The sequence below is a fragment of the Heloderma suspectum genome, chromosome 1 (assembly GCF_057233095.1).
Source record: "Heloderma suspectum isolate Gila_16-S chromosome 1, 16-S_ref, whole genome shotgun sequence".
NCBI lineage: Eukaryota > Metazoa > Chordata > Lepidosauria > Squamata > Helodermatidae > Heloderma > Heloderma suspectum.
The window spans coordinates 158798741-158810747 of NC_139458.1; positions in this window are offsets into that span (position 1 = coordinate 158798741).

The following is a 12007-nucleotide window of genomic DNA, read 5'->3' on the forward strand; positions in this document are numbered from 1 at the left end:
GCACAATGGGGATTTAGTAATTGCTTTAAGAAGCCCCCAAATAAATGGAAATGCTCCTTTCTGGACTGGGGCAGATCAGGGGAGCTCCCTTACGCAAGCTCTGTTGACTTCCCCCATTTCTTGATATACCCCATTCCAGAAATGAGTGTTTCAACTTGTTTCTGGTTCCTAGAGGAAGTGCTTAATCCCCGTTGCACAAGCGGTGGGCACTGCTTGCAAAATGAACTCAGTGGTAGCCCCACTTGCGCAATGACCTGCTCAGATACTGCCCAAGGATCCTCTGCTGTGCACACATAGAAAGCTACTATGCTCATGGAAGAGGAGTTGCATGTGTGTGCATATTAACTGCTGGATCACAGCCAATGAGTAACAATATTCTTAAAATAAAACATAGATGTTTTCTCCCCCTCATAAATATGATAATTTATCATATTTGATATTGCGAAGCATTTTGAGTTTTTTGAAAGTATATCATCATCCAGTTAGCTATAAAAAACAAGCAATTAAAAAAATAAGAAAATAACCATTTGGGAGACTTCAAGTTCTGTTAGCTAAGTTGAAGGTATTTAAGCATCTCTATTTTAAACTGTATTCATGTTTAGAAGTAGAGAACTTTATCTACTCTCCTCTGTTTGTGATGTATCTTTTTTCCTATTTAATTTAAATATACAAGGTTGGCATATTTAAGTAGACCACAGATTCTAACCTTTATGCTTCCTAAATTAAGAAATGCATATTCATTAGGGACTTCCATTTTATATTAGGGTAGCCACATATGCATTGCTAAGGAAGAGGAAAGGCATTACCAACCAACGCCCCCCAAACCCCAACAACCAAAGGACAAAAGAGAGCACTGATGTGCAAATGCTAATTTATATGAATATTCATTTAGAAATAATTATTATAGTTTAAGTAGAAATACATTTCACCATAGTGTGAGAGACTGACCAGGTGACCCATGTGCCTGCTCAGTCTACTGTCCAGCTGATAACAGCTGATGGGCAACATCATGGCTACCCCACTCTTCAGTGCAGATTTCCTAGATCTCAAGGTAAAAGCTGGGAGGATACACCTCCTCCTGTCCAGCTTACTTGGGCTACTCCACCTTGGCTGCAAGCAAGAACTGACTTATGCTTCTCCCTGCCAACTCATGGTGAAGGTGTGCCAAGGAGGCTCAAGGAAATGTCATCACAAACCAATTGATAAACCTTAGATATAATGGGATAGACAATTCTGTCCATTTTGATTTCTCTCAGTTTCTCATTTTTCTAGCCTTAAATTTGGTTCATCCCAAACATAAAGATTTTTTTTTACATTTGTGTGAAAAATTGTGTGCATTTTGTGCACATTTTCCCATACACATCCATTTTTATACGCGATTTTGCCTAATGTACACATTTCTGCAAGCAATTTTGCTATTTATTTTAACATTTTCTTTCCTGTTATATATATCTTTGTATGCATTTTTGATTGGAGAATTCCATTGCAAAATTCAGAGAAGTGCAAATTTGGAAGGATGCCTAGGTTTTGATTTGCATATCGCTTCAACAATGTGAAATTAGGTAGGTTCGCATTAAAACCCAAACTGAATTGATTTCACACCCATCTCTAGTAATGAGGCCACCATAGCCCAATGATAGTTACATTTCCCAATATCCTTGATCTGGTTAGGTGGATAAACCTTCCCCCACCGTTCTTCACCTTCACCCTTCTGATGCCTCAAGGTGCTCCCCAGCAGAGCCTAAGTGTCAATTACACAATTGGGTTACAGGGCTGTTGCTGTGGAACTGCTTTGATGGTGGGGTGATGTCACACTTTAAAGGCCAGCTGCCCTCTTCTTCCTTATTAGCTAGATGGCACAGCCAGCATAACCAGCTCCACTCTAGCCTCATGCTACATTCTGGCATGGAATGGTGCAAAGATGCTACTTAACTTCCCACAAGCCACAGGCAGGGGAGTGACATTCTATAAACAGACAAGTTCCTTTCACTGACAAGTTCCTTTCCCTGGTGATTAGTATCCACCTGACATTTGAAAAACAGAGACAATCCGGAGAAAGATCACTACTGCAGATCAATGACTGCACAGGTTCTTATCAGAGAAGGTGAACTTTCAAATACCCAGGTCATTAAAGGTCAACACCAGCACTTTGAAATGTGCTTAGAAACAAACTGGAAGCAAGCTCAGATCTTTTAAAACTGGCTTGATATGGTCAGACGGTAATCTTCTGTCATTAGTCTGGTATTCTGAACTAGAAGATGTCTTCAAAGGCTGCTCCCTGTCCTCCATAATGCATTTAATAATCTAACCTAGCTGTTACAAGAGCATGGATAACTGTGTTTCCATCCATTCAGTGGCTTGGATCCAGACATGAGTGGAAGTCAATTCCGCTTGCACAAGAGAGCTCCTCCAACTTTTCCCAATTCCTTCATCCCACTGCAGGTCCTCATGCCCCATCACATATCATTCCAGAGGTTCCTCAACCCTGAGAATCAGCTTTGGTGGGTTGCAGAGGGGCTGTAGTGAGGAGGGAAGGACCATAAAATCACATTGCACAAGTGGAATATCACTTGTCCATCTCTGGATCCAACCAGTAACTTTTATCTGTCCTCTTAGTAGTATTTCTATTTATTTATTTAACATATTTTAATGTTTAACCCACCTTCCATGGTGCACTGCACTCACAAGGTGGCTTACAATATTACAAAAATATGAACATACAAATTCCAATTACACACCCACACACACTTCCATATGTAGTCTAAAATACATCTAAGATGTGATTGAACTCTCACGGTAATTTTTAAAATATAGCGCCTTGCAAAATGTACCCAATATGCTGTTGAATCAAAGTGGATGAGATGACATACAAGAGCCCTCTTTGGCTGTTATGAAATAGAAAGCATGGAGGGAAACAGAGATGTGTGCTTCAAATGCATTCCCTCCATCCCAAACCTCCCTGTGTTGATGGGGAAGATCTGCAGTTAAACTGTAGTGGCTAAATGCGGTTACAGTCCTCCATGTGATCAGGAACCCTGCACAATCAAGTTGGAGTGGAGGGAGCAGGGCTGGTATGCACATCCCCATTTCCCCTCCGTGCTTTCTGTTTCATGATGCTTGCAGTGAACTAAGTAGTGGTTCCATTCTGTGCATCATAGAATGCAAGCAGACCTGCTAATCCATTCTCCATCTCCAATCATGTGTTTTATACTCTAATATACATAGTATTCTGCACACTGAACTATGGGGTATCCACTAGTCTGGGTCCTAGAAAATAGGTCTGAAATCTCCTTTGTAGCCCTTCCTTTTGTGCAGTCCAACCACAAGCACACTGACCATCTCATCTCAAATACCTACAGGAAAACTCTTCTGACTATCTTCAGAGAAAATGTGATCCATGTGATGCATGCATGAAATGAAACCTAATTGACCAAAAGGCATTAGCTGTCCTGACTTTTCACTATTTTATTTCCTTCTTTGAAAAGGAAAAATAAGCAACATAAATTCACTCAGTAAATTTATCACAGAGCATCACATTCTATGATACTCTGTTCTGTGGTTAAAATTCCATATCAAATTGTCCTATCTACTGTTCACTGAAAGAGTTCTCATCTATCTTTCAGCCTTGGTTTATAGAAGAAAACCCTATGTGCACATCACAACAAAAGCCGATATGCACCTCGCTACTGAATCTATTAAACCTACACCTTTTTAGATTGGGTTATTCAGCATAGATGAATGGTTTTGACATTTGTAGAGTTTTTTCTGCCATCCATCTCAAGCTATAAATTAGCCTTTCCCAACTTGGTGTTCTCCAAATGCTTTGGACTTCAGTGCCATCAGCCCTAGCCAGTGTGGCCAATGTTCAGGAATGCTGGAAAGTCTGAAACATCTGGAGAGCAGCAGGTTGTGGAAGGATGCTGTAGACTATTTGGCCCATGTGTACTTCTGTCTTCTTGATCCATTAGTAGAGTAGAAGGTGCCTACAATGGTTTCAGTTTTACAACATTTCATTGCCCCTCAAAGGTGTTGCTACTAGGTTTTCATTATGAATAATGAATAATTATTGAACTATTCAGCCTACCGGGAATATATTACACCAGTTCTGAAGGAGTTGCACTGGCTGCCAATATGCTGCTGAGCCGAGTGCAACGTGCTTGTGCTGAGAAATAACCCCCCCCCCCAAAAAAAAACCATTTAGGTAGGGATGTACGAAACCACTTACCTGTTTCGTAAGTGGATTCCATGATGGAGGGGGAGGCGCTCCATCCCTCCCCCTGAAATCCTCCCTGGCTGGCTCCACTCCGTGGTGACTCTGCGGAGCCGCTGGCCGGGTGCATCTGCAGCTGGGCATCTGGCTGCGGCAGGTCTGCAGCCGCAAATGGTGGCCAGAGTAGGGGCCGCCATTTGCGTCCCTTCGCTGAGCTGTGATAGGCTACATAAATATTTACGTAGCCTATCACGGCAAAAGCGGGGATGCAAACAGCGGCCGCTACGCCATTTGCGTCCCTGTCTTTTGCCGTGATAGGCTACGTAAATATATACGTAGCCTATCACAGCAAAAGAAAAGGCAGGGACGCAAATGGCATAGCGGCCGCCATTTCTGTTCCTGCCTTTTGCCATGAAAGGCTACCTAAGTATTTACGCAAATGGCGTCCCTGTGTTAGCCGTGACAGGCTATGTAAATACTTATGTAGCCTATCATGGCCATTCGAAGGAAGGCGAATGGCGGCCACAGACACAGCCACCTTTTGCAGAGCACCGGATGGCTGACACCAGGTAGGCTCCGTTCCGGGCCCATTTCGCGGGGTGGCAAGGGGGGTTTCTTCGTTCTGCCATGGATTCCAGGGGGCCAAATTTACTGGGATTCAGCCTCCCTGGAATCCATGGTGGAATTCTCCAACATCCCTACATTTAGGATCTGATACCTGATGGAGCATGTTCTCCCTTATGTACCTGCATGGATATTGAAATCTAATGGGGAAGCCCTCTTGACAGTGCCAGCCTTGCTGGGGATCCAATATATAGCAACCTATGGGGAGGGGGGGGTTGATACAGGAACCCTGATTCTGGAACTCCCTCCCTCTTCAGATATGGTTGGCACCAAATCTTATAAGCTTTCAACACCAACTGGAAACCTACTTGTTCACTCAGGCTTTTGACTGAATCTGTGTTGCTGAGTTTTGTAAATCATTATTTATTTCTGTGTGTGCTCTTCCCAGTTTACTGCTTTATTGGTTTACAGTATGATTTTATTGTATTGTGTTTTATTGGTACCCTGCTTTGGGATTATTTTATAATGAAAAGTGTGTCATAATTTTTGTAAAGAAATAAAGAAGCTACTTGTTAAGTGGTAAATTATTCGTCAATAACTCTACTTATGGTGCTTCCAGCGGGAGGGCTCCTACTGCTAACTATCAAAAGACATTGTGAAGTATTCCATCATTTGGAGTCAAATGTGTCACATCAAAGAGTAATAATAATAACCGTGGGTAGTATCTGATACTGTCGCTATGCTCCCACTAGTTCCATTGCACCAGCGAGACCCACCACTTGCACAGCAGAAATTAAGGTTCAAAAGGCAACTGCAGATACAAGCAGAAATGCTTGTTTCCTGATTGGAACAGGTCAGTGGAGCAGAGCTCCCTTCTGCAAGCTGCACTCACCTGCCCCATTCCAGAAATTAGCCTTTATGCTCATTTCAGGTTGTTTTTAGAACTGCTAGCTTCAGCTTCCCGTCGCACTTGTGGTGGGTCCCACTGGAAAATGGGCAGGCTTGGATACTGCCCTGTGTCACATCTTCCTGTGCTATATACATAATTGAGGATCATAAAGAGAAAGCAGTAATTCATTACAAAAATCATATCAGGGTAAAGCCATAGGACCATCAGTAGTCTCCCTTCAGAGTATCTGGATAGCATGGTGCAGGCAAAGATTGCTGTACCAATGACTGCTACAGCTTTGTTGCATGGGGAAGTTTGAATCCTGATGCCAGAAAGAGCTCTTCTGCCTCAGCCTATGAACTAGAAGTGCAGTAGCTCTTTGGATGGTAGTGTAAGTTTTAAAATGTAGTCCCCTTGTAATTGTTGTATGGTGGCAGTGGTGGTGAAGCAACGTATTTATCTTTAAAGTAAAAAGTGCTATCATGCTATCTATGAATGCCCAGTAGTGAGCTGTTGAACAATGCTTAACATTAAAGTGATACAAAGCTGGCATTAGATCAGCTTTAGATAACTGTCAGGTGACAGCTTTGGTGGGTGAGTTCTCAATGAACTACACACTGTTTGGTCAGGTGGCCCTTGGTGGATATGACAAACAGCAAGATTTATTTAATCGTTATTAGATGAAAGAAGATTTGAATATTATCAAGAAATGTCTGCCACACTAATTAACTTGTCAAACATATGGGCTTCTTTTTATCTTATCAAAATATGTTTCTGTCAAAATTAAATAGATGGAGGGTTTTTTTCTTTTCTATTCTTTAAAAAGGCGGGAGGGAGGAAAATTAGGTGACAAAAAATTATAATACTTTCAGACAGAAGGCCTTAGGCATCTGCAGATTCTTACTTTACTGCATGGGTTGAATATTTATTTTTGCTAAGGCAAAATTTACTGTATATATGAAAAGTGGCCAAGACCACAGGATTTTTAGGTGCCACTTTCCATGCAACTTATAGTTTTGTATTTAAAAATATTTATTCAATATCAAATGCTACAAGTTCAACATATATATTGTTTCTGAGTAATGTATGCTTGGGTAGGTTTACCAGGATATTGCACAGTATCACACAATCTAAGACATAGTCACCTGCAATAGCTTGAAGGTTAAGCTATACATACATACAAAATCACTATATGGATCAATACCTAGTAGTCATATGCAGCTTCCATATTTTAGTCTAAACCGAGTTCTTGAAATTGTACTTGGGTTGATGGCCCCACCAGATGATCTACTATATTTATAATGCTTACAGTTGGTGTAGTTGTTCTGGGATGGAATTGACCTGGCAACAGTCCTCTCATGGGCTAGATTTGTGCACTAACTCCCCAGATTGTAGCTTGGATTCAGGGCTTCCTTATGGAGATGGAAGGGCTCTTTCCATCTGTGGAAGCTTCTGATCCAATGGAGCATTTGCAGGATGAAGGAGGAGGTTATCTTCATTGATTCCTCTGTTCTCCTACCCCTCCCTTAAATATTGGCTCTGGAAGGCTGGTGAACAGTAGGGGAGGTGGCACTGGGGCTGCAAAGGCAGGGGAAATTGGCAAGGATTGCCTCCACTTCTCCTTTGCACCTGTGGAGTAGGGATGATGGGTGACTGAGTAATGTTAGAGATAGCTAGGATTCTGCGAATAGCCTCGTCACTCGTCTGATGGCCAGTTCGTTAGTGGTTGCGATCACTGCTTGGTTTGCACAAATGGGAGATTCGTGCAAATTGAGCAGTGCTCGAATGTGAGATTTGAGCAAATCTCCTGAATTTTCCACACATTTCCTCCATAGACTACCGTGGGGCTGATTTAGTCTAATGAAGAAATTTGCACACATTAGGAAATTTGTGCAAATCAAAGTTGAAATCAGGAACGAGATGAATGCAAGCACATGTTCAATGATTTGTGAACATTTTCGGTAGACACGGGCTCATGCTTGCATTTGGGGCTTTGAAAATGGCATGCTCACATGCTTTGCAAGCAATAACTACATTTTCATACATCTGTAGGTGGGAGCATTCTGGGCATAACTCTGATCAGATAATGCTCCTGCCAGCAGAAAAGGAGCTAGGTCCAATCCTGTATGTCAACACATGCTGGATATCTTTATATATTTGCAGGTGTTTTATCTTTTTTTGTTTTTGGACCAAATATTTAAGGATTTAGTGGATTCGCATTGAATAAACATATTCAAGGTGACTAACTAGTGAACACATTACATATTCTAATGTAGGCCTAACCTGCTAATGCTATGCATATATTAGAATTCTCTCCCTCAAGGCTGCTTCAGACTCACATACGGCTATAACATATTCTATGGCACCATAATGAATGTGAGAACTGGCACAGGCCAAATATATTTAGAAGAACATTCTGTAGCCTTTTGCTACAAAGAAAAAATGAGAGAGAAGTAACACTGCACAAATATCCAGCTATTTACAGGACCAGATATTATAGCATGTACGTGTGTCTATATTTATACTTTAACTCCAGGAATAGGATTTTCTCTTCTTCTTATCCTATTTCCCTTCTTTTAAATAATTTCTTCTCTCTCCATTGGATATCCACTTTTTCCCATTTTCTTGATGGTGAGATTTCTCAAGTAGGAATGCTCAAATGGGAAAAGGCATACTTGTTTTTAATAGCTGGGCAAATTGTGTAATGTAAGGTAGACTTTCTGTAATATTGCCATGCAGAAAACAATTTTTACTATGTTGCAATAATAGCACTTCACCTTGTTGGTATCCTCAGGAATGCAGGCTGTTTCAAACATGCAACTTGAGCTCAATAAGGATTTTTATTTATTTGTTTGTTTATGTATTACATTTCTATGCCACCCCATAGCTGAAGCTCTCTGGGCGGTTGCCCATGACAGTTCCCATGAAACATTGACTTAAAAAGGTTTATTTGGCCAGATCTCTTCTATCAGCTGGTTAATTTAAAATACTGATGAGGGTCTACAGAAAGTGAAGTGATATAACAGTAATTTGTACAGCAGGAATACATGTTATAAATTCCCCTTGTGTTCCCCTCAATCCAATCCTTGAACTACAGGAGGAGCTGGGTGGGGACAAAGACACCCAGTCCCCTTAACTTTTCTGGATTTAGATACTGTTTTTAGAAGGCTGCAAGGGGAAGGCATATTTTTTTTCTAACTCAAATTGAAAGGAACAAAGGCATGAGACATACAGATTTTATTAAGGAGCCCCTACTTCTCCCCCCCCCACACACACAATAATTTGATACTGATTATTTATATAATTATAATTTGTCACTGTCATTCATCGTCATTTTGGTGCAACAGAACTTTCTCTTATACTTCAAGCCACTGTGAAAATCCATTGGATGGAAAGATTGGGTTAAAAGTCCAGCCAAAGTTAAGTAATTCCTTCACATAAATTCTAATGAGATAATTAAGTGTAAGTTTAAGTGTAAGAGTGACAAAAAACATAGATTTGGGGGCTTCATAGCACTGTCAAGTTATAAAGCCATGGATAAGATGCCCAATTCAATATGGATCCTCTGAATTTTTACATTGGGTCCCCCCTGCCCACCCACCCCCCACATGAAAGCACAGCATCATCTTTGTCCAAGTATGCACATTAAGAATCCCAGATCTGCTGCTTCACTTCAAATGGTGTGAAAAATCATATGAAATCAAGAGGATCCCTGCCTCAGATCCCTGTTTTTGCCCCGTGACTGTGCCCACAAGTGGCAGATCCATGATTTTTCTGGTTCAGTCTTTGGAGGCATTTGTGCTCTGTGATTGGATGGTGGTTTGGGGAGTCTCCCCTTTAAAAACCTTATGAAATCACGAGGATCCCTTTTTGCTTTCATGGATCCTTGTTTTACTTTCTTCCAACACAATGGCTGGATCTACACTTACTGCCTTTTTTCGCTTCCAATGAGGTTTCACCGCCTGCCTTTCACACTATGCAGTAGCCACCTCAATTTGGAACCGGGATTTCCCACTTCCATGCTCCCTCTTTCAATACCCTAATACCTCAGTATTTCCCCTAAATGTGCTCTGATTTTCTGCCTTCGCTACCATATCCAGTCGTAGTCCCCTGCACTGCCTGTCCATATGCGGTGGTGTTTGTATTTCCCTCCTGTCCAATCACAGCTCTTGACGGCCCCATGTCTTCTTCCAGCTACCGAATGCATAGCTTCCTCAGCAGCCCCTGTTTCCTCAGCAACAAGCAAAGGGCTGGATGTGCGTGTGCTTGTCTGATCTCGGAAGCTAAGCAGGGTCGGCCCTGGTCAGTGCTTGGATGGGAGACCACCTGGGAATCAGGCTTCCTGCACTGAGCAGGAGGTTGTTCTATCCCTTCAAATGAGACTACATTGTTAAGCTTCACAGCTTCGAATCTTCGAAGATCATGCCTCAATTAGAAAAAAAAACATTGCGGAGAAGCCCCAATTCTGTGAGGATAACGCCTTAATTTTTTTAAAAAACATCCTGAGCGGGGGATAAGAGGGGGTAAAACTTAGTCTCATTTGAAGGGATACAACAACCCCCTGCTCAATGTAGGAAGCTTGATTTCCAGGCGGTCGCCCATCCAACTACTGACCGGGGCCGACCCCGCTTAGCATCCGAGATCAGACAAGCGCGCGCAGGAAAACAGCACAGCGCTCAATTGTGAACCGAGCTTGCACATTCGATGAAGCACTGCAATGGGGAAAATGAGTGATTATGAATAATCACATTTTAATGCGAGAGCGTTTAACCCGATGGGACACCAAATTTATTGTAGGGATGTACGAAAGTCACTTACCTTTTTGCAGGTGTGATTCATGGGGTGGGGCGCTCTGTCCCTCCCCCCAGTATCCTCCCTGGCCGGCTCCGCTCTGCGGCGGCTCCATGGAGCCGCCGGCCAGGGCCATCCACAGCCGGAGTTCCGGACGCGGCCAGGCTGCTGCAGACGCAAATGGCATAGTGGCCACCATTTGTGTGGCTGCCTTTACCATGATAGGCTACGTAAATACTTACGTAGCCTATCACGGCAGCCTGGCAGGACACAAATGGCGGCTGCAGCAGCCGGCTGTAAGACCAGCCGCCACCACAGGCCCAGGTAAGTTTCATTCTGGGGGGATTCCGTGGGGTGGGAGGGGTGGGAATGCACTGGCATTCAGCCTCACTGAAATCCATGGTGGAATTCTCCTCCATCCCTAATTTATTGCGATGGCGGGTGCAATGTAGATCGGCCCAAAGACAGAAACCAGCCCCCTTTTTAACCCTCAGGAACTCTATAATGAGTTTTCACAAGTTTTCACAATTGACAAGGTCTGAGCCTTGTCAATTGAGGGAATAAATTGCTGGCAGAAACACCCTCAAGGACTGCTAGCCATTTCCTGCTCACAAGGAGGAGACAGCTAGCAAGCAGCAGGGATGTGCGCCTCACCTCCTCCTGCTGCCTGGGTGATTCACAGCGCTTTTTACGTAGAAGTCTAGAGTTCCAATCACCATGTTTTTTAAAAGCATAGCAATCATGGTGGAGGTGGAGGGACCGGTGAGTGGAGCAGAGGCTGGTGTGTGTGTGGGGGAGGTCTCACTTCTTACATCCCTAAGTAACACCTCCAGAATGATCTCTGTCTCTGAAATGCAGTCGTTTTTCTCCAGATATTCAATCTTCCCCTCCCCTCCACCATTGTCATTCATTGGAGATTGCAGAGTTATGTTCAGCCCTGATTTGGCAACTAGAATTTCCATTCACCAAAGCTCCCTCCCTCCCTCCTCCTCGTCCTCCTCCTCCTCAACCCCTTGCTGGACTTTCTGAAGTTGATACTTTTGGCACAAGGCTGTCTGGGTTCCTCAGACCAAGTCAACGAGTCAATTGAGGCCCTTTGTATACAAGCTACTTCACTTTGGGGTGCTTGGTTGCTGTTCTGCTCCACCTTGTACCACATAGAGGCACCTCCAAAACAGCCTGATTCGACTTGTTATTTGGGCTTTGGACTAGGGGTGCACGAAACCCACTTACCTGGTCTTGCAGCTTTTCGCGGTGGGGGGGAGGTGCTTCGCTGCTCTCCCCCCGAAATTCAGGCCGGGGAGATTCAGGCTTCCTGCCTCGCCCGGCCGAAATTCAGGCCGAGGAGGAGGCGCCTCGCCTCGCCCGGCCACGAAATTAAAAGTTAAAAAAAAAACAAATGCCCCCATGATAGGCTACGTGACGATTAACGTAGCCTATCACGGCTAGATCTGCAAAGTCAGCCATGATAGGCTATGTAAATTGTCACGTAGCCTATCACGGGTGCCTTAAAAAAAAAAAAAGTGCGTACGCAAATGGCGGCCCCCATAGGG